We start from the raw sequence: 19,243 nt of genomic DNA on the forward strand, positions 1-19,243 counted from the left end.
CTCAACCTAATGGGCTTCATCTCCCTGCAGCCTGTGGAATTATTTGCCAATCACATCCTCCCATGGGAACCAAGGGTCACCCCATCTTCTTGTTACTACAAAGCCTGACTCCCCAAACCCCCGTTTGTTCACTCTACTCCTGAAAGCAGCCCAGTGTGATGTTGCATGGTGTTTTGTGTCCTCCTCCCCTGGGCTGTGAATATATATGATTAATAAACTGCTGTCAATCTCATAGGTCCAGTGTCCAGTGCTGCGAGTTCAACCACCTCCAGAACCCTAGGACACTCCGTCCCTCACCAGTGGGATGAAGAGAAGGTGAACAGAATATTGAATGTCCTACCCAACCAGCTCTGCTTCCCGCAGCTGCTGCTGCCTTTTTACTGCAGAAACAGTTCTCAGTCTCCTCCGAACCCCCTGCCCATGACAAAACCATCAGATTGCGCAAACCTTGCACCTGCTCCAACCAGTGCACTCTTTACCTTACAGATAACCCACAGCCACTGCCATCCTACTAAGCCATTAAAACCATCTGCTGCGAACCCCTCTGCAGCAACTCACTCACCCTTGTTCCTCTGTCTCCAAACTCAGGAGTTAGAGCCAAAGACAATCTTATGTGGTTTTGCAGAGTAGGCCTTTAGTACAGGTTTGTTTACTGCCTTGGTACTCATTGATGAAGGGTGCTTGAGTGGTTAGGACAGTGGGATCAGTGTCTTCCCAAACAAAGGCGCATTCATGTAATGCACGCATCGATGATGTGGGCATGGATCTTCATATTTGCCCTTCCTGCTTCACAGTTTATAGTGAAGAGCAAACAAGGGAGATGAAGCACCTGAAAAGCCTCTAGGGACTCTGGAGGGCTACACAACTATCAATTCCATTCACTTGTTTCGAGAAAACTTACCAAAGCCAGACTCTTCTTCCATGAGTGTGCCACAGTGCCACAATTACTGTAATAGTAGAAGTTCTTCAGGAAACGGTTCACAGTTGTTGACTCATATGTACCATATGGGTCATCTCAGAGCCCCGTAAAGAAAAATCCTGAAAGACATGCCACTGATGTGAGTTGGTCCTTCCACACAAACCTTATGAAGAGCTGCTATGTTTTACTCTCAGAAAATATTACTGACTACCTAAGATTTGCCAACCATTATATTAGGTACTGGAGACAGAAAAACATAGTTGCTGCTATTTAACAGCAATATTAAAAAATTTTTAATTTTAAATTATGTTAAGAAACACATGACATAGGGGCACAGTGGGTGGCTCAGTCAGTTAAGTGGCTGCCTTTGGTTCAGGTCATGATCCCAGGGGCCTGGGATCGAGTTCCGCATCGGGCTCCCTGCTCCATGGGCAGCCTGCCTTTCCCTCTCCATCGCTTGTGCTCTCTCTCTCTCTCAAATAAATAAATAAATAATCTTAAAAAAAGAAACATATAACATAAAATTTATCATCTTTAAAAAAATTGAGGTATAATTGACATATAACATTATATTAGTTTCAAGTATACAACATGATTCAGTATTTGTATATATTGCAAAAATATCACCACAATTCTAGTTGCCTGACAAGGTTGCAAAAAATTTTTTTCTTGTGATGAGGATTTTTAAGATCTAGCCTGAGCAACTTTCAAATATGCAACACAGTACTGTTAACTATAGTCACCATGCTGTACATTATATCACCATGACATAATTATTTTGTAACTGGAAGTTTGTACCTTTTGACCCCTTCACCCATTTCACTCACCCCCTACCTCCTACCTGTGGCAACCACCAATCTGTTCTCTATGAGCTTTGTTTTTGTTGTTGTTTTAAATTTCACATGTGAGTGAGATCATGCGGTATTTGTCTTTCTCTGAGTTATTTTACTTAGCATAATGCCCTTGAGGTCCATCCACGTTGTCACAAATGGCAAGATTTTATTCTTTTTAATGGCTGAATAGTATTCCATTGTGTATGTATATCACATTTTCTTTACATACTCATCTATCAATGGACATTTAGGTTGTTTCCATATCTTGGTTATTGTAAATAATGCTGCAACATGGGAATGCATGTATCTTTTCAAGTTAGTGTTTTCGTTTTCTTCAGATAAATACCTAGAAGTAGAACTGCTAGATCATATGGTAGTTCTATTTTTAATTTTAAGATTTTATTTATTTATTTGACAGAGAGAAAGAGGGAGAGCACAAGCAGGGGGAGTGGCAGGCAGAGGGAGAAGCTTAACGACTGAGCCACCCAGGTGCCCCGGTTTTCTTAATTTTCTATTCAGTTAGTTTTCTTTTCAGATTTTTGTGTGTTGACACAGCATTTTTATACATGAGCATTTTTATTAATGCCCAAGAGCTAAGATTTCCCTGGATATCTTTGCAGAGTAGTATCAGGCAGCAAGACCGCAAGCCCTCACATAGCAGCGTGCAATATGATGCAGAAATGTAGTATTACTAGATGGCAGCCAGAGACACTAGAGGGCAGCACCGGCCCACCCAGGGCTCCTGGTTCTGAGGACTCAGTGACCAGAACTTTTAAAAGATCATTTGCTCTTGTGTCTCTCAATCCTGCCCTTATTTCAGAATCACTGGCAGGCTTGTTAAAAATGGCCGGTTACAGGGGAGCCTGGGTGGCTCAGTTGGTTGGGCGTCTGACTCTTGATTTCGGCTCAGGTCATGGTTTCGGGGTCATGGGATCGAGCTCCATGTGTGAGGCTCCATTTCCTTCTTCCTATGCTGCCCCCTACCCCAATAAATAAATAAGTAAAATCTTTTTAAAAAGTGGCTGGTTAGATAATTTTGGGGTCCAGAGTAAAATGAAAATGCTGGCCCTATATTCAAAAAGTAGGAAAAAATGTCTTTAAAGGTACTAAAATATAAAACTTTTTCCCTTTTACTACAGCCCCCCTCCCCCACTCTCCTGACTTGTCCTGTTTTTTTTTACCTGTCTAACGTTATTCTAAATAAAGAAACATTTAAAACTTTAAATAATAACCCTGAATTTTACTGTTAATCATTGTACAATGCCAGTTTTAAATGCAAATATCAGATCATTTAACCTTTATGTAGGATCACCAACATTACCCAATTCATTTTGTAGCTAACTCATGCATATGTACTTCATTCTTACCAAAACATGGAAACACTGCACAAAATTAACTCTATTTTTTATTTTACTTCTTGATATGTGTACATCTAGCAACACTCTATGGAAGTCAGTGGCTTTCATAATATGCTTACCTTGTACTCACTTTGGGTCTTGAACAATTTCCAACATCATGGGTCCACCAGAATTCTATGTTTACAGGGACACTGCAAATGCTCCATGTGAATGGGGCAGCAAGGAATGGCAGACATACATGAGCCTGTGTTTTTACTCATGAATACTGCATTATCTCATCAGACACCACTTATGAAATACAAAATAAAATTACACTCCACACAAAAGTTTATTCCATTTCAGAGGCTATGGGCAATTAGTAATCCTTTCAAGGACACCCTAGGGAGCCTATACAACCTCATCAAGAAATGAGTATGGATTCTGCCAAAACCACAGACCACAGCTCAGAGGTAGGGGTCTTCAGCAAAGTCAGACTTCTTATAGTCTGAAAAGTTACAGCAAAGACCGCCTTATGCTATTCTCAGATGTACCCAGTTAGCCTGGCAATTAAGAGTAGTTTCTTTGGAATTACACACACCTGGATTTGAATCTCAGTTTTACCTGGGTGTTTTTTTCTTCTCCATTTTTAGATCTTTTATCTGTAAAATGGAGATGGTAATAGTATAAACATCATAGAGTGCTTGTAGGATTATAGGGGATTTTGTAAAACAAGAGTTTAGCACAGTGTCTGGCACAACTGATAACTACAATGGAAGAAAAAACCTGACAAACACCAATCTAAGATGCATCCTCACTGAAGGCCTCTTTAGCATCTCTGAATACCTGCTTACCTGGCTTCTCGTTATCTTCACTTGGTAGAGGATAGAGTGGCTAACATAATTAGAAAATAGAAATAAATTGAAAGCATAAAAAATTAGTAAGATGAAAATAAACTGTCATTATTGGAAGGTGATGTGATTGTGCCTGAAAAACAGAAGATAATCAACTCAAAAATTACTACTACTAATACTACCACTAGTATTATTACTACTACAGAGAGAGAGAGAAATGGAAAGAGAGAAAGAGAATTCAGTAAGGTAGCTGAACACAAAAATTAATATGCTGAAATCAAAAGCCTTTGTATATACAAATATACAATCAGGAGATATGTTGGAGAAGAAAATCTCCTTTCCAATAGCAACACAAAATAATAAATACTTAGGAATAAAACATGCAAAACTTTTTTGAGAAAAACATTAAAACATTTTCAAATGTATAAATGCAGTCTTGAACAAATAGAAAGACGTACCATATTCTTAGGGATAGGAACACTAAAAAAATCTTCCTAAGTTAATTTATAAATTAATGTGATTTTTTTAAAGATTTATTTATTGGGGCGCCTGGGTGTCTCAGTCGGTTAATTGTGGGATTCGTGATTTCAGCTCAGGTCATGATCTCATGGGTCCTGGGATGGAGCCCCCAGTGGGCTCCTGGCTCAGCCGAAAGTCTGCTTGAGATTGTCTCCTTCTGCCTCTCCCTGCCTGCTCTCTTTCTTACTCTCTCTCTCAAATTATTTATTTATTTGAGAGAGAGAGTGTGCACGTGTGAGTGGGGGGAGGGGCAGAGGGAGAGAAAATCCCAAGCAGACTCCCTCTGAACCCTACAGGGGGCTTGATCTCACCACGAGGAAATCATGATCTGAGCCAAAACCAAGAGTCCCATGCTTAACCAACTGAGCCACCCAGGCGCTCCTATAATTAATGTGATCTCAATAAAAATACCAATAGGTTTAACTGAGGGCAATTAGGCTGATTTCTAAATTTATGGTGGGAAGTAAGCAAAAATAGTAGAACTCTCAAAAGGAAGAACTATGATAGCACTGAGATTAGTGATATCAAATAATAAAAACTATATAGCCTTAATTATTAAAACACTATGGTACTTGTGCATGAATAAACTGACAGATAAATGGAACTAATGAAAATGTTCAGAAATAGAACAAATACATAGTAGTATATGATAGGGTGCCTGGGTGGCTCGGTCAGTTGAGCGTCTGCCTTCGGCTCAGATATGATCCCAGGATCCTGGGATGGAGCCCTGCATCAGGCTCCCCGCTCAGCAGGGAGTCTGCTTCTCCCTCTCCCTCAGCCTGTCTCCTACGCTTGTGCTCTCTCTCTGAAAAAATAAAAATCTTTAAAAAAAACATGAAAAGAAATTCAAACTTAATAAGATAAATGCAAGTTAAAAATCACAATAGCAGATTGTGAAAATTCAAAAGTTCAACAGTACATTCTTTCGGCAAAGTAAAGAGAAATTGACAATCTCATATTTTGCTGATGGGAGTGCAAGATGGTGCAATCCTTAAGAACAATTTCAGAAATATTTGTTATAAATTGCAAATACATTTTCCCTTGACCCAACAATTACAACTCTAGGAATTATGCTTACATTTAATTCTGTCTTGGCAACAGCTTTTCTGAGGACTCAGACTAACACATACCCTTTTTGTGGGAAAGGTGGAAAAATAAGAATATATATCCATATTTGCATGTATTTATATAAAATGCATTAGAAGGCTATAGAAGAAAAGAAGTTAAGGGAAGCAATAGAAATGGGATGGTGGTAATGGGTTGGGTGGAGAAAAAGGAGAGAGCAAGAGTTTTGAATCCATGTGAATTCATCTATGCAAAAAATAAATTTAAAAGGCCCTTGGAGAATTTTTGTAAATTTTCTATTGTGAAATACAGACTCATGGGTAATTGCAGAGATAGTATAGAGGTCCCGTGTACTCTCTTTTTTTTTTTTTTTTTAAGATTTTATTTATTTGCGAGAGAGACAATGAGAGACAGAGAGCATGAGAGGGAGGAGGGTCAGAGGGAGAAGCAGACTCCCTGCTGAGCAGGGAGCCTGATGTGGGACTCGATCCCGGGACTCCAGGATCATGACCTGAGCCGAAGGCAGTCGCTTAACCAACTGAGCCACCCAGGCGCCCCAAGGTCCTGTGTACTCTTACCCAATTTCTCCCAATGGCTACATTTTACATAATTATAGTAAGATATCAAAACTGGAATTTAACATTGACACAATATGTATATGATTCTAAGCCGCTCTATCACATGTATAGATCTGTGTAATCACCACTACTATCAGGTACAGAATTATCCCATCACCACAAGAAGAAGAAAGAATTTGATAGTACATACTAGAGGGAAAGCAGTCAGCTTGGCGTGTTAAGAATTTAGGCCTGAACCTGGGGCTCAGATTCAGAATGACTTGCTTTAAAGAAAGCATTTGTGTTACATCTCTCCAATGTTAAGTTTGGTGAGGCTGTAGTCAAACAGATCAATATGGCCTTGTTCTCATTCTCATTCTGAGATTGGCCGAGACATGCTAGGATTTGAGATGAAAATCTTTATTTCAACTTTATTATGGATACTTTAATACTTCTTCCAGTATCAAGATGTTATTATGGAAATTAATCACCATTAAATAACCGCAGGTATTAAATACAAGAAAGCTAATTTCTTAGCTGATCCCCAGTTCTGAGCATTAAATTAGCCTTAATTTACTAGATTTCAGCTCAGATTTCAATACCTATATATTATAAGAGCCAGTTACGATGAATTAAGTTAAAACTCTCCAAGAAACTGACTGATACCTAGGATCAATCAACAATACATAAAGGCCTTGCTGATGGGAATGTAAACTGCAGCAACTGTCCTGGAGAGAAATTTGGCTATAGAGATCAAAGGCTTAAAAATGTGCTATTTTTTTGACTCAATAATTCTACTTCTAGAAATTCGTCTTGAGGAAACAATTAAGCATATGTAAAAAACTTTATTACCTAGTATGGTCATCAAAAGAAATCATTAAAGAATACACTATAATATATTCACTTAATGTGAAAGAAGGCAGTAAGGAGGAAAAGAACAAAAAGGTCATAAGATGTATAGAAAACAAAAACCAAAATGGCAGACATAAATCTGACCATATCAATAACATTAAATGCTAAGGAGGCTGATTCTATGGCCTTTCTGTTTGATTTGGTTGCCACTAAAAAACCTCAAACCTTGCCTCAAAATAAACTTACTGGCTTGAGAATGAGTTAGCTTTTCTGTTTTATTTTGACCTTTATTAACTTCATCCAAAAACCCTTCTTCACAAATGGACTTCTTAAAAGGTCTTCAGACTTCCTGCCATCAGAATTCTAATAGGTCCCTGATTCAACATGAATAAATCTTGTCCTCTCACTGACTTGTCTCACTCTCACACCTCTCACACTGTATCTCAAGGGGTATGCATATCCCATGCCCAAGCAGGCAGCCATCTAAAAATATGATCTATTTTCCAAGTATAAACTGGGTTACAAAGAGGACCCTGGGGAATTTGGAGTCTTTTAAAGACTCCCTGCCAAAAATACCCTAAGGAAAACTGGAGTAAAGAACAAATCCTTTAGAACATATCCCAGATGAATACCTTTCTGTTAAACCAAGGGGTATTGAGTCAAACTGTAACTTTTTAGTGGGGAAGCCATAATTTACTAAATTCCAAAAGAAAAAGATATGGAAGAAACACAAATGCATATCACTAAGTGAAAGAAACCAATTTGAAAATGCTACATACTATATGATTCTAACTATATGACATTCCAGAAAAGGTTAAAACTATGGAGACAGTAGAAAAATCAGTGGTTGTCATGGGTTGGGGGGAGGGAGGAATCGATAGGCAGAGCACAGAGGACTTTTAGGGCAGTGAAAATATTCTGTGTGACACTATAATGATATATACACATCATTATACATTTGCCCAAACCCATATAATGTACAACACCAAGACCCTTATGTAGACTACGGACTCTGACTGATGACGAACTGATGTAGGCTCATCAGTTGTAACACATGTACCACTATGATGGGGGATATTGATAATGGAGGAGGCTGTGTGTGTTGGGGGACCAGAGGTATATGGGAAATCTCTGTACCTTCCACTCATTTTCTGTGAACCAAAATGGCTCTAAAAAATAAAGTCTATTAAAATTAAAAATTTTATTTTATTTTTTAAAAGATTTTATTTATTTAATTGACGGGGGGGGGGGAACACAAGCAGGGGGAGTGGGAGAGGGAGAAGCAGGCTCCCCACCAAGCAGGGAGCCCGATGCGGGGCTCGATCCTAGGACCCTGGAACCATGACCCAAGCCGAAGGCAGTCAATTAACCAACTGAGCCACCCAGGTGCCCCTAAAATTAAAAATTTTAAAAACAGCAGGCCACCAGAATCCTGGACTCAGCATATTCTAAATCTGTTAAGAGGCCAGAGTTAGGTCAGAAAAAAACAATAGGAGATGAAGGGAAGTGGGTGGGTGATGGGTATTAAAGGCAGCACTTGTGATGAGCACTGGGTGTGGTATGTAAGTTATGAATCACTGGATTCTACTCCAGAAACCAATATTGCCCTGTATGTTAACTAACAAAATTTAAATTAAAAAAAAAGAAAAGAAAAAAGAAAAAGGGTAAGGTATGGAGTATAAGGACAGAGGCTGAAAAGGACAGGAACTATTTCCTTTGAAATTCAGCAGCTTGGTAGCATGCAGCCTGAATAGTTCCATTATTCTACTGGGTGTATCAAGTCTAGTCAACAGTCTCATCAGACTAATGTTCTAAGAGCCTTCCTCAAGAAAATGCTTTAGGATGGAAGAGATGACCAGAATGCCATTTTCAGTTGAAATAGGCATCGTTTACACTCTTCTTTGGTCAGTAAGGATTGGCTCCTTGTAGACCCTTTTAAGTACTAAAATAAAATACACATTTTAGTACTGGAGAAGGACATCATACATAGTGCAAAGCAATAATATATGGCATTAGTATGCATTCTCTTGATAAAATTCTCCAATGCTTAAAAAATCCATCCTTCACATAGCTGCTGTGAGAAATCTCTTAGATTTTTGAAAGATTTATTTATGTATTTATTTGAGAGACAGAGAAAGAGAGAGAGAGAACACAAGTAGGGGCAGAGGGAGAGAATCTTCAAGTAGACTCTCCGCTGATCGCAGACCCATGAGATCATGACCTGAGCCGAAATCAAGAGTCTGATGCATAACCAACTGAGCCACCCAGGTGTCCCTTAGATTTTTTAAAATACAGATGCTGAGCAAGATGTTTTCTCTTTCCTCTGAGGCTGCTAAACTGGAATGACATAATCCTGAAACTGCCTGCAGCTACGTTCCTACTGTCCCAGTTTGGCTCAGGAGGTGTGATGTTAAAGAGAAAAATTATTTGTGATACTTGTTAAAGAATAAGGCAGACTTTACTCAGGGTGACTATCGCAATAGATATAGGGACCACTACAATGGGTTTTGCAGTAGAGGAGAGATATTGGGCCCAACCCCAAATATAACAAGGAAAAGTGGGAATTTATAGCCAAGGAGTGGGGGGGTGGTTAGTGAATGGAAAATTGAAAGGAAACATCAAGGCTAAGGGAGGATTCTAGAAAAACAACCTAACAGATTCTTGCTGAAGGCAGGCCAGGGAGATCAGACCTCACCTGGGGGATGGTGGAAGATGAGGAACCCTATCAGATATTGAGGGTGATCAGATATCAAGGATGGGGGATTCTGGTTGAATTGACTCACTAGGATTCTTGCAAACTGGACAATGCAGGGATAACACAAAAGCTCAAAAGTCAGGGCTTGATTGAGAAAAGAGTTCAGAGGAGCCTGACTAAACTTTGGTTAAAGAGAGACTCTGCCAGTGAAAGGGTCACAGAGAGGAAATCAGATCCAAGATTGGAAAGAAATGATAATTTTTGAGTATGTGAACTCAGCTCCACCCCTGGATTTCCCAGTTTCCTATTATATGAACCAATAAATTTATTTTGTCCTTCAAATTTATTTGAATTAGGTGTCTGTCATTTGCAAATGGAAGAGAGCTCATTAATTTGAAGAGAGAATTGATTTGATGAATAAGTTTGAGGTGATGGGTAGAAGAGTAAAAGCAGTGAGTCAATGGCAAAATAAGAGAGTATACATTTCTTTTTTTTTTTTTTTTTTTTAAGATTTTATTTATTTGACAGAGAGAGTGAGAGAGCACAAGCAGGGGGAAGCAGTAGAAGGAGAGGGAGAAGCAGGCTTCCCGCGGAGCAGTGAGCCCGATGCGGGGCTCGATCCCAGGACCCTGGGATCATGACCTGAGCTGAAGGCAGACGCTTAACCGACTGAGCCACCCAGGCGCCCTGAGAGTATACATTTCTAAGCTAACACATCATCATACACAATATACAAACTTCCTATATACCATTCTTACTGTGTGCTCAGGGTTGTAGGCTTAAAGGGAGTATTATATAAATAGCATAGCAATATTTGTGAAATTGGGATTCCAGAACTGAACAGTTTTGCAAGATTGGGCAATATAATAGCTGACACTTACTAGATATGTACTTTATTCTAGGCATGCTAAGTGTTTTATATGCATTATTTTAATTAATCCCCATCTCATGGACTCAGAGACATCAAGATATTAAGACCTATTCCAAGGACAGATAGCTTCTAATTACAGTTTTAGGATCTGAACATAGATCTCTCTATTCCTGAATGCATGCACTTTAAAAAAAAGTTTTATTGAGATATAATTCACATATCATACCATACATACCAGATTCAACCACTTAAAGTATGCAATTCAATGCTTTTGGCATATTCACCATTACTATAGTTTTTGAACATTTTAATCACCTAAAAAAGAAACACCATACCTTTTAGCTATCACCCCCATGTCCTCCCCAACCTCCAACCCTAAGCAACCACTAATCTACTTTCTATCTTTATAGATTTCCCTGTTCTGGACTTTCATATAAATAGAACCATAGAGTATGTTATCTTTTGTGATTGGCTTCTTTCACCTACTATTATGTTTTTGAAGTTCATCATAGCATGTATCAGTACTTAATTTTTTTTTTTAAGATTTTATTTATTTATTTGACAGAGAAAGACACAGTGAGAGAGGGAACACAAGCAGGGGGAGTGGAAGAGGAAGAAGCAGGCTTCCTGCGGAGCAGGAAGCCCGATGCGGGGCTCGATCCCAGGACCCTGGGATCATGACCTGAGCCGAAGGCAGACGCTTAACAACTGAGCCACCCAGGTGCCCCTCAGTACTTAATTTTTTAAAGATTTTATTTATTTATTTGAGAGAGAGAGCACAAGGAGGAAGGGGCAGAGGGACAAGCAGACTCCCTGCTGAGCGCAAAGCCTGTCTTGGGGCTCGATCTCATGATCCTGAAATCATGACCTGAGCCAAAGTCAGACGCTTAACCTACTGAGCCATCCAGGTGCCCCTCAGTACTTCATTTTTTATGGCTGAATACTATTCCTTTGGAGATATCACATTTTACTTATCCACTCATCCATTGATGAATATTTGTGTTGTTTCCACCTTTTGGCTATTATAAATAATGCTGCTATAAATATTCATGTACAAGTTTCTGTGTGGACATGTTTCATTTCTCTTGAAAATATACCTAAGAGTGGAATTACTGGGTCATGTGGTAACTCTATGTTTAATAATCTGAGGAACTGCCAGTGTGTGTTCCAAAGTGGCTGCACCATTTTACATTATCATCAGCAGTGTAAAAGGGTTTCATTTCTCCAATCCTTGCTAACATTTGTTATCTGACTTTTTGATTTGAGCCATTCTAGTGGGTATGTAGTGTTATCTCATGGTGGTTTTGATTTGCATTTCTTTGATGACTAATGATATTGAATGTCATTTCAGGTACTTTCTGGCTATATGTATATCTTTGAAGAAATGTCTTTCAGATCCATTGCCCATTTAGAATATGACTGTCTTTTTGTTATTAAGTTGTAAGAGTTCTTTATATATTCTAGATGCAAATTCCTTATTAAATATATGATTTGTAAATATTTTTATCCCATTCCATGGGCTGTATTTTCACAATCTCGATAGTGTCCCTTGATGCACAAAAGTTTTTAATTTTGGTGAAATCCAGTTATCTGTTTTTTCTTTTGTTGCCTGTGCTTTTGGTGTCATATCCAAGAAATCATTGCTAAGTCTAATGTCATGAAGATTTTCCCCTTGTCTTCTTCTAAGAGTTTCATAGTTTTAACTCTTATGTTTAGGTCTTTGATCCATTTTGAGTTAATTTTTGTATATGGTGTAAGATAACTTCATTGTTTTGCATGTGGATATCCAGTTGTCCCAGCACCATCTGTTGAAGAGACTATCCTTATCCCATTGAATAGTTTTGGCACTCTTGTTAAAAATCAGTTGGCCATAGATGTATGGGTTTATTTCTGGACTTCCAATTTTGTTTCATTGATACATACATCTATCCTTGTTGACAAAGTAACACACTGTTGCTTTATAGTAAATTTTGAAATTAGGAAGTGTGAGTCCTACTTTATTCTTTTTCAGGATTATTTTAGCTATTCAAGATCCCTTGTAATTCCATATGAATTTTATTTTTATTTATTTTTTAAAGATTTTATTTATTTATTTGACAGAGAGAGACACAGCGAGAGAGGGAACACAAGCAGAGGGAGTGGGAGAGGGAGAAGCAGGCTTCCTGCTGAGCACAGAGCCCGACGTGCGGCTCGATCCCAGTACCCTGGGATCATAACCTGAGCCGAAGGCAGATGCTTAACAACTGAGCCACCCAGGCGCCCCTCCATATGAATTTTAGAATCAGCTTATCAATTTTTTTTTTAAAGATTTTATTTATTTGACAGAGAGAGACACAGCGAGAGAGGGAACACAAGCAGGGGGAGTGGGAGAGGGAGAAGCAGGCTTCCCGCCGAGCAGGGAGCCCGATGTGGGGCTCAATCCCAGGACCCTGGGATCACGACCTGAGCCGAAGGCAGACGCTTAACGACTGAGCCACCCAGGCGCCCCTCAGCTTATCAATTTCTAAGAAAAAAGTTGGCTGGGATTCTGGTAGATATTGTGTTGAATCTATAGATCAATCTAGAGAATACTGCCATCTTAATAATGTTGTCTTCTGATTCATGAACATGGGATTTAAAAAATCTTTACTTAGATCTTCAATTTCTTTTCAATAATTTTTCATAGTTTTCAGAGTATAAGTTTTATACTTCTTTTGTTAAATTTGTTCCTAAATATTTTATTCTTTTTGATACTATTAAGTTTTGAGAGAGCTTTAGAAACCAGTATTCACTGGTGACAAGATGGATGATGTGGTGTCATAAGTAATAATATAACTAGCATTTAAAAAATAGTATTAGGAAATTAGAGAGGCAAGAAGACCTATATTATTTCAAGACACACAGGTTCTGAGAAGTTATGGCCTTGTGAGTACTAATACTATTATTACATTCTTCTCACGTGTGAGATGTAAAATTAACCAGCATTAGTGCATATGAAATAAAGACAGAAAGAGATGGTACGTAGACAGTACCAAGAATCTTTATGTGCACTGATAGGACAGCAACAAATATGTAAGTACCACTTTTATACCCATTATCCTAAACTTCATTAATAAAACATTATACCTCACATGGGATCATGAATTTTATAACACATCTTTTAATAATATTATTTACATAATCAATGTCCTTGAAAAAAATATTTCTGTGGGATGATGCATATCCTCAAGGTGGTTCTGGAGGTGGTGCAGTAAGACAAATGATTAGAAGAATGGGCTCTGTAGTCAGAATACCTAGATTCCATGGATTATCTATGTGATCTTAGGCAGGTGGTTTAACCTCTCTGTGCCTCTCTGCATCTGTATAATCTAAGCAATGAAACACAATACTTTATGGTGATGTTGTGAAATTTAAATTACTTAATATATATACAGTGTTTATTATCTGGCATCTTGTTTAAAGGTGGATAGCTGTATATAGTACTGTACTTACTTTATATTCCCTATTTTTAAGTTTCATGATGGTAAGGACAAAATAAGTTTGTCTTTGTATCCCCCACAGGATGAAGTGAATTTTATTTTTGAATTTATCTGTAAACATGAAGTATATTAAAAATGTAAATATTAAACATTTAAAAATAATTTAAATAAAAATCTTCAGCATATCATTTGTATTTCTTCAGTTACTGCTTTATAATTAGCTGTTAGGGACTTCATGACTTCTGACATTCTTTTTGTTACCCTCACTTTCTTCAAAGCACCTAGTTATGGTGTAATGCACGTTAGAGCCCTCAGGGCTGCTGGCCTCCTTACATGCTGGCTATTCAGATAGTCTGAGGGATGAGGCTGCAGCAGCAAAGAGTGGGTCCTATCAAGGTACAGCTTTGCTGCTGGAGATGGAGGACCAATAACCGCAGAAAACAGCGCACAGGAACAGCTGGGCCAGCAGAGCACTTTGCAACGGCTCATTTGGACACTCCGCAGTGGGGTACTGCGAAGGTGAGTGCCCTAACGCGCGGGTCGTCCGCCCGGAGGCCTTGACGGGGCACCTGGGTTTGGCGAGAGAGGGAAGGGCTGGGGCCGAGGCCGCTTGGATGAGTCATTCTCACCTCCCCAGGCAGGTGCGCGTGGCAGGACGCTTCGCCTCGGCGGGCGGGAGCCGAGAGCCGCCGCGGAGCCCCCGCTCGGGACGCCTCCTCCGGGCGGGCACTGACCTTGTCGCTGGCGGCCCGACCGCCGAGAAGACCCGGCAGACCCCGCAGAGCCGGGCGCTGGTCCCGGGCGCCCACTGCCTCCCGGACCCACACGTCGTCGGAGCCGGCCGCCGCCCTCCTGCGGTCCCTCAGCGCCTCAGTGCCACGCGAGGTCGCCAGCTGAGCCCAGAGGGCCGCGCCGCGAGGCGCAGGAGGGCGGGGCGGGGCGCGCGCCCACCGGCCCGCGGAGGTCGTCTCGCGCGGGCGCACGCGCCGCAGCCGCGCGGGGCGGGGGGTGGGGAGGGTGGGTGTGCTTGGGGCGCGCGCGCTGCCGCCGCTGCCGCCTCAGCCTGCTGCTCCGCCCGCGCCGCCTGCTCCCGGCGCTCGGCCCCAGCACGCCGGCTACCGAGCGGCCATGGGCGGCGCGGGGTTCGCGGTGTAGAGTCCGCCAGTCCCGGACCCGCGTCCCGCACCCTGACGGTCCCGGTAAGCGGGGGCGGGGGCGGCGGGGACCCGGCAGGCACCCTAAGGGACGGGTCTGCGGGCCTCGGACAACCCTTTGGGGACTCTGAGGTGTTGTGTGGGAGCCGCCCCTAAGGGAGTCCTTGAGTACGGGGATAAACCCCCAAGTGTCCCTGCCTCTGCCCCTTGGGAGAGTCCCGGAGGCGGTGCGGGGAGCCGCCCCCAAGGAGGACCCCTGTGTGAATGGAGACTCCCAGGGCTCTCTCTGCATTTGCTGCCATGGGGAGGCGCAGTGTGGAGGCACTGTCCCCGCAGAGAGACCGTCTGTATAAGTACCGGAGGGCAAGGGTGGTCTCTGGTGTTGTCTCAGTGGAAGACCATTGGAGAACATAGCGGAGCCTCGGGAGCCGGCGCGGTGGAGATGGACCCCACAGAGGACCCCTGTATAAAGGAATACTTTAGACTGTGCCCTAGAACTGACTGGAAGGAACCTCTGACAGGAAGGAGAGGAGCCTGCCACGGGATCTAGGCCAGGAGTCAGTCCCCATATGCCCACAGGACTTTGGCCTTGACCTTTGAAGAAGGTCAGTGTGCCCTAAATTGCGTCCCTCCAAGGTGGTCGAGAGGCTGGGGCCCTGCGGGACTGCTGCCTTTGTCCATTCCAACCCCCACCCCATGAGAAATTTTATTCTCCGTGGTAGCCCAGGTTGTCTCCAAGCTGGATTTTTGTGGAGGCAGGAACTTCTATTAGAGCAAAGGGCGTTAAGGGAAGGGAGGACCAGTGAGGCCTCTGAAGCAAAGATAGGAGACTTGGGGCCCTGGGCTTGACTATCCACAAGCAAGCCGTTAAGATCAGGTGGAATAATTGATGCTGGCAGGTCCTGGAAGAGAAAGTCCTCTGAAGGAAGAAGAATGCATGGGATTATTGAGCTCCAGTGTGCTAGGCACTATACTATGTTTAAACATATAACTCTTAAAACAATCTTGTGAAATTATCCCTTCAGTGATAATTAAACTGAGACTCAGAGATTTTAAGCAATTTGAAAAAGGTCACAAAGCTTGGAATCATGAAATCTGTTTTTCGGGGTTTTTTTGGGAAGAGATATCAAAGAGAGGCAGAAGAAAGAATGTATGTTTGCTTAAGTTTAAGAGGTAAAATTATATAAAACTCTTAGAAAAAAACCAGGGAACTATCTTTACAACCTTGGATTTGGCAATGGTTTCTTAAGTATAACATCAAAAGCACAGACAACAAGAGAAAAAATAGAAAAATTGGACCTCCTCAAAATTTAAACTTGTGCATCAAAAGATTCACTGAAGAGAGTGAAAGGACACCCATGGAATAGGAGAAAATATTTGTAAATCATATATCTAGTAAGCAATTAATATCTACTATGTATAAAGAACTCCTACAAGTCAATGACAACAACAACTACACTCAGTTCAAAAATGGAAAGGATGTGAATAGATGTTTCTTCAAAGAAGGTACATAAATGGCCAACCAGCACTATTCTCAAAAAATAGAAAATAATGGGAGGATATGGAGAAATTGGAATGCTGGTACATTGCTGGTAGAAATGTAAAGTGATGCAGCTGCTGGGGAAATGTTTCATGGTTCCTCAAAAATCTAAAAAGAATTTTCATATGACCCAGCATTTCTACTCTTCAGTATATATCCAAAAGAAATGTTATATGATATGGAAACTGGCCAAATTACAAATTTGGTAGCTCTCTCCTGTGATCAAAGAAATGACCCCTTTCTGTAGTATTGGTTACCTATCATCATCCCTGCTAACTGCAACTCACCAATCAGGTTCCATCTCTGAGGAAGCACAGTAGATATGATGAGTTCATGATTACACTGTTTCTAGAAACAAGTTCTGAAGAATTGGTCTTCTCAGACCCTTCTGGCCCACTTTGAACTATAGAGAGGATACTGACACTGTGATCTCAAACTCTTTGCTTCCTCCAACCATCTTTGCAGCATTTCTGTAAGAAAGATTTATTCAACACTTGTTCTGTGTAAAGCAATGAGAACTATTCTGATTGTTCCTCCTTCCTGAACTAAAAGAAAATCTGGAGCTCCTATTTCTACCTGTGAAACTTACTGATTTGGGTTGTTTTCTCCACTTCCCTTTTCAGAGATTTCTTTTACTTTATTACTTCCTGGGGGACATCCCTCCCCATTGTCTACAAGATCACTGTTAGTTATATCTTTGAGCCTTTCACAGATATCTGCTATTCCCATATCAAAAATCAAATGAAGGCACAAAAGGGTAATTTACGTTTAATATGTAGGATGAGATGGTTCCAGCCTATTCGGAAGGCTGCAGACTCTCCACAGCTATGTGTCTTTATAGAATGAGCTGAGGGGAGGAGTTACCTAGATGCCTTATCCTTCCCTGTTTCTTCCCAAGCTCATACTGTGGAACAGCCCCCTCTTCATCCTAACTCCACTTGCCCTTGTAAATAATCGCACTGAACTTTAAGCAGGTGCTCTGCAGAGAATGGGTGTGCCTTGTACCCACACAAACTGCATGCTGCCCACATATACCTTACTGTCAGACACTTTTACTTTCATGGCTACAGCAGTGTATTAGTTTTCTTTTTTTTTTTAAGATTTTATTTATTTGAGAGAAAGACACAACAAGAGAGGGAACACAAGCAGAGGGAGTGGGAGAGGGAGAAGCAGGCTTCCTGCCGAGCAGGGAGCCGGATGCGGGGCTCGATCCCAGGACCCTGGGATCATGACCTGAGCTGAAGGCAGATGCTTAACGACTGAGCCACCCAGACGCCCCGTGTATTAGTTTTCTATTACTCTGCAACAAGTTACCACAAATGTAGTGGCTTAAAATAATACACAATTTATGATCTCACAGTCTCTGTGAGTCAGAATTCCAGCTTAGTCTTCTGTTTATGGTCTGACAAGACTATAAAGTATTGGCTGGGCTGTGTTCTCATCTGGAGGCTCGAATGGGGAAGAATCTTCCAAGCTCACTCAGGTTGTTGGCAGAATTCATTTCTTTGCAGTCATATGACCAAGGACACTGGATTCTTGTTGACTCTTAGCTGGAGGCCACACTCAGCATCTAAAGGCCATTTACAGTTCCTAGAGGGTACATGGACTTTCCTAACGAGGCCACTTTATCAAACCAGAAAGGAGAGTCTTAGAATAAGTATGCTAGAAGACAGTTTTATATAATGTAATATAAGTACAAGAGTAACATCCTATTACTTTCTCCATCATTCTGTTAATTACAATTAAATCACAGGTCTGTCCACACTCAAGAGGATGGGATGACACAAAGCATGAACACCAGGGGTTGGGAACGTGGGAGAAGCCACCTTAGAGACTTTCTCCACAAAGAGTACCAAGGAAAGGTTTAGGTTGTCATCTGCTCTCATTTCTTCCATTTTGTTTGACAAAATGGGCCTATTCTACTTTCTTGTTGCATTGGGATTTACCACCACTTGCCCCTGACCCCTGAAGGTTTTTTTTCAAGCCCTTCTCAAGTTACCACAGATTCTTCAACATTCATGTTGTCTCTATGATAATATCTTCTATCTCTCTTTTCTTCTTTGATAAGGACACAGAAAACCCCAATTTTACTTATCAGCTAAAAAGGTAATCATTAAGCATAATTTGTGGGGTATTTCTGAATTGATTTTCTTTTTAACCTGGGTATCTCTCCTAGGACTTCTTCCAGGACATAGAAAGCACTTTTTTTTTTTCCTCACCATTCATTTGTTTTTAACCACTGCTAGTTATGGTTGAGAGAGACAACCTATTATGGGCTCTTCGTATCCCTGAATGTTTTTACTGGGTATGCCAAGAATGTAGAACACTGACTGTTTTCCAGGCCGTTTCTCAGAATTGTATTTACAACAAGCAACCTTGAAAGATAAGGCAACATTTGTCCCTGGACAAAGATCAGGCTTGCTTTTTCTTCCTATAACAGGAGTGAAACCCCAAACCTTAACATTCTTCTCCTGTAACACAGCCCACTGTATGAGTAGGCACTTGTCACACATCCTGTGCTACACCCAAGGCATTTGATAGACATGGGGAACTGATACAAAAAACCAAACCAAAACAAAACAAAAACATGCT

General features: G+C 41.0%; 1 protein-coding gene and 1 long non-coding RNA gene across 2 annotated transcripts in view; one reads left to right on the plus strand and one right to left on the minus strand.

Annotated features, from left to right (window-relative positions):
• Positions 1–424: 424 nt before the first annotated feature.
• The window catches only part of SPATA31F3 (SPATA31 subfamily F member 3), a 172,870-nt gene continuing 154,051 nt past the window's right edge, over positions 425–19,243 (minus strand). Inside the window, exon 3 of the transcript XR_013443736.1 lies at positions 425–1,038. The gene's annotated coding sequence lies outside the window, so the exon portion shown is untranslated. The remainder of the gene's footprint in view (positions 1,039–19,243) is intronic.
• Positions 14,995–19,243, plus strand: part of LOC144380027 (uncharacterized) — a 65,928-nt gene continuing 61,679 nt past the window's right edge. Inside the window, exon 1 of the long non-coding RNA XR_013443737.1 lies at positions 14,995–15,156. This is a non-coding gene — a long non-coding RNA (uncharacterized LOC144380027). The remainder of the gene's footprint in view (positions 15,157–19,243) is intronic.

Source organism: Halichoerus grypus, chromosome 14, assembly GCF_964656455.1.
Source record: "Halichoerus grypus chromosome 14, mHalGry1.hap1.1, whole genome shotgun sequence".
Lineage (NCBI taxonomy): Eukaryota > Metazoa > Chordata > Mammalia > Carnivora > Phocidae > Halichoerus > Halichoerus grypus.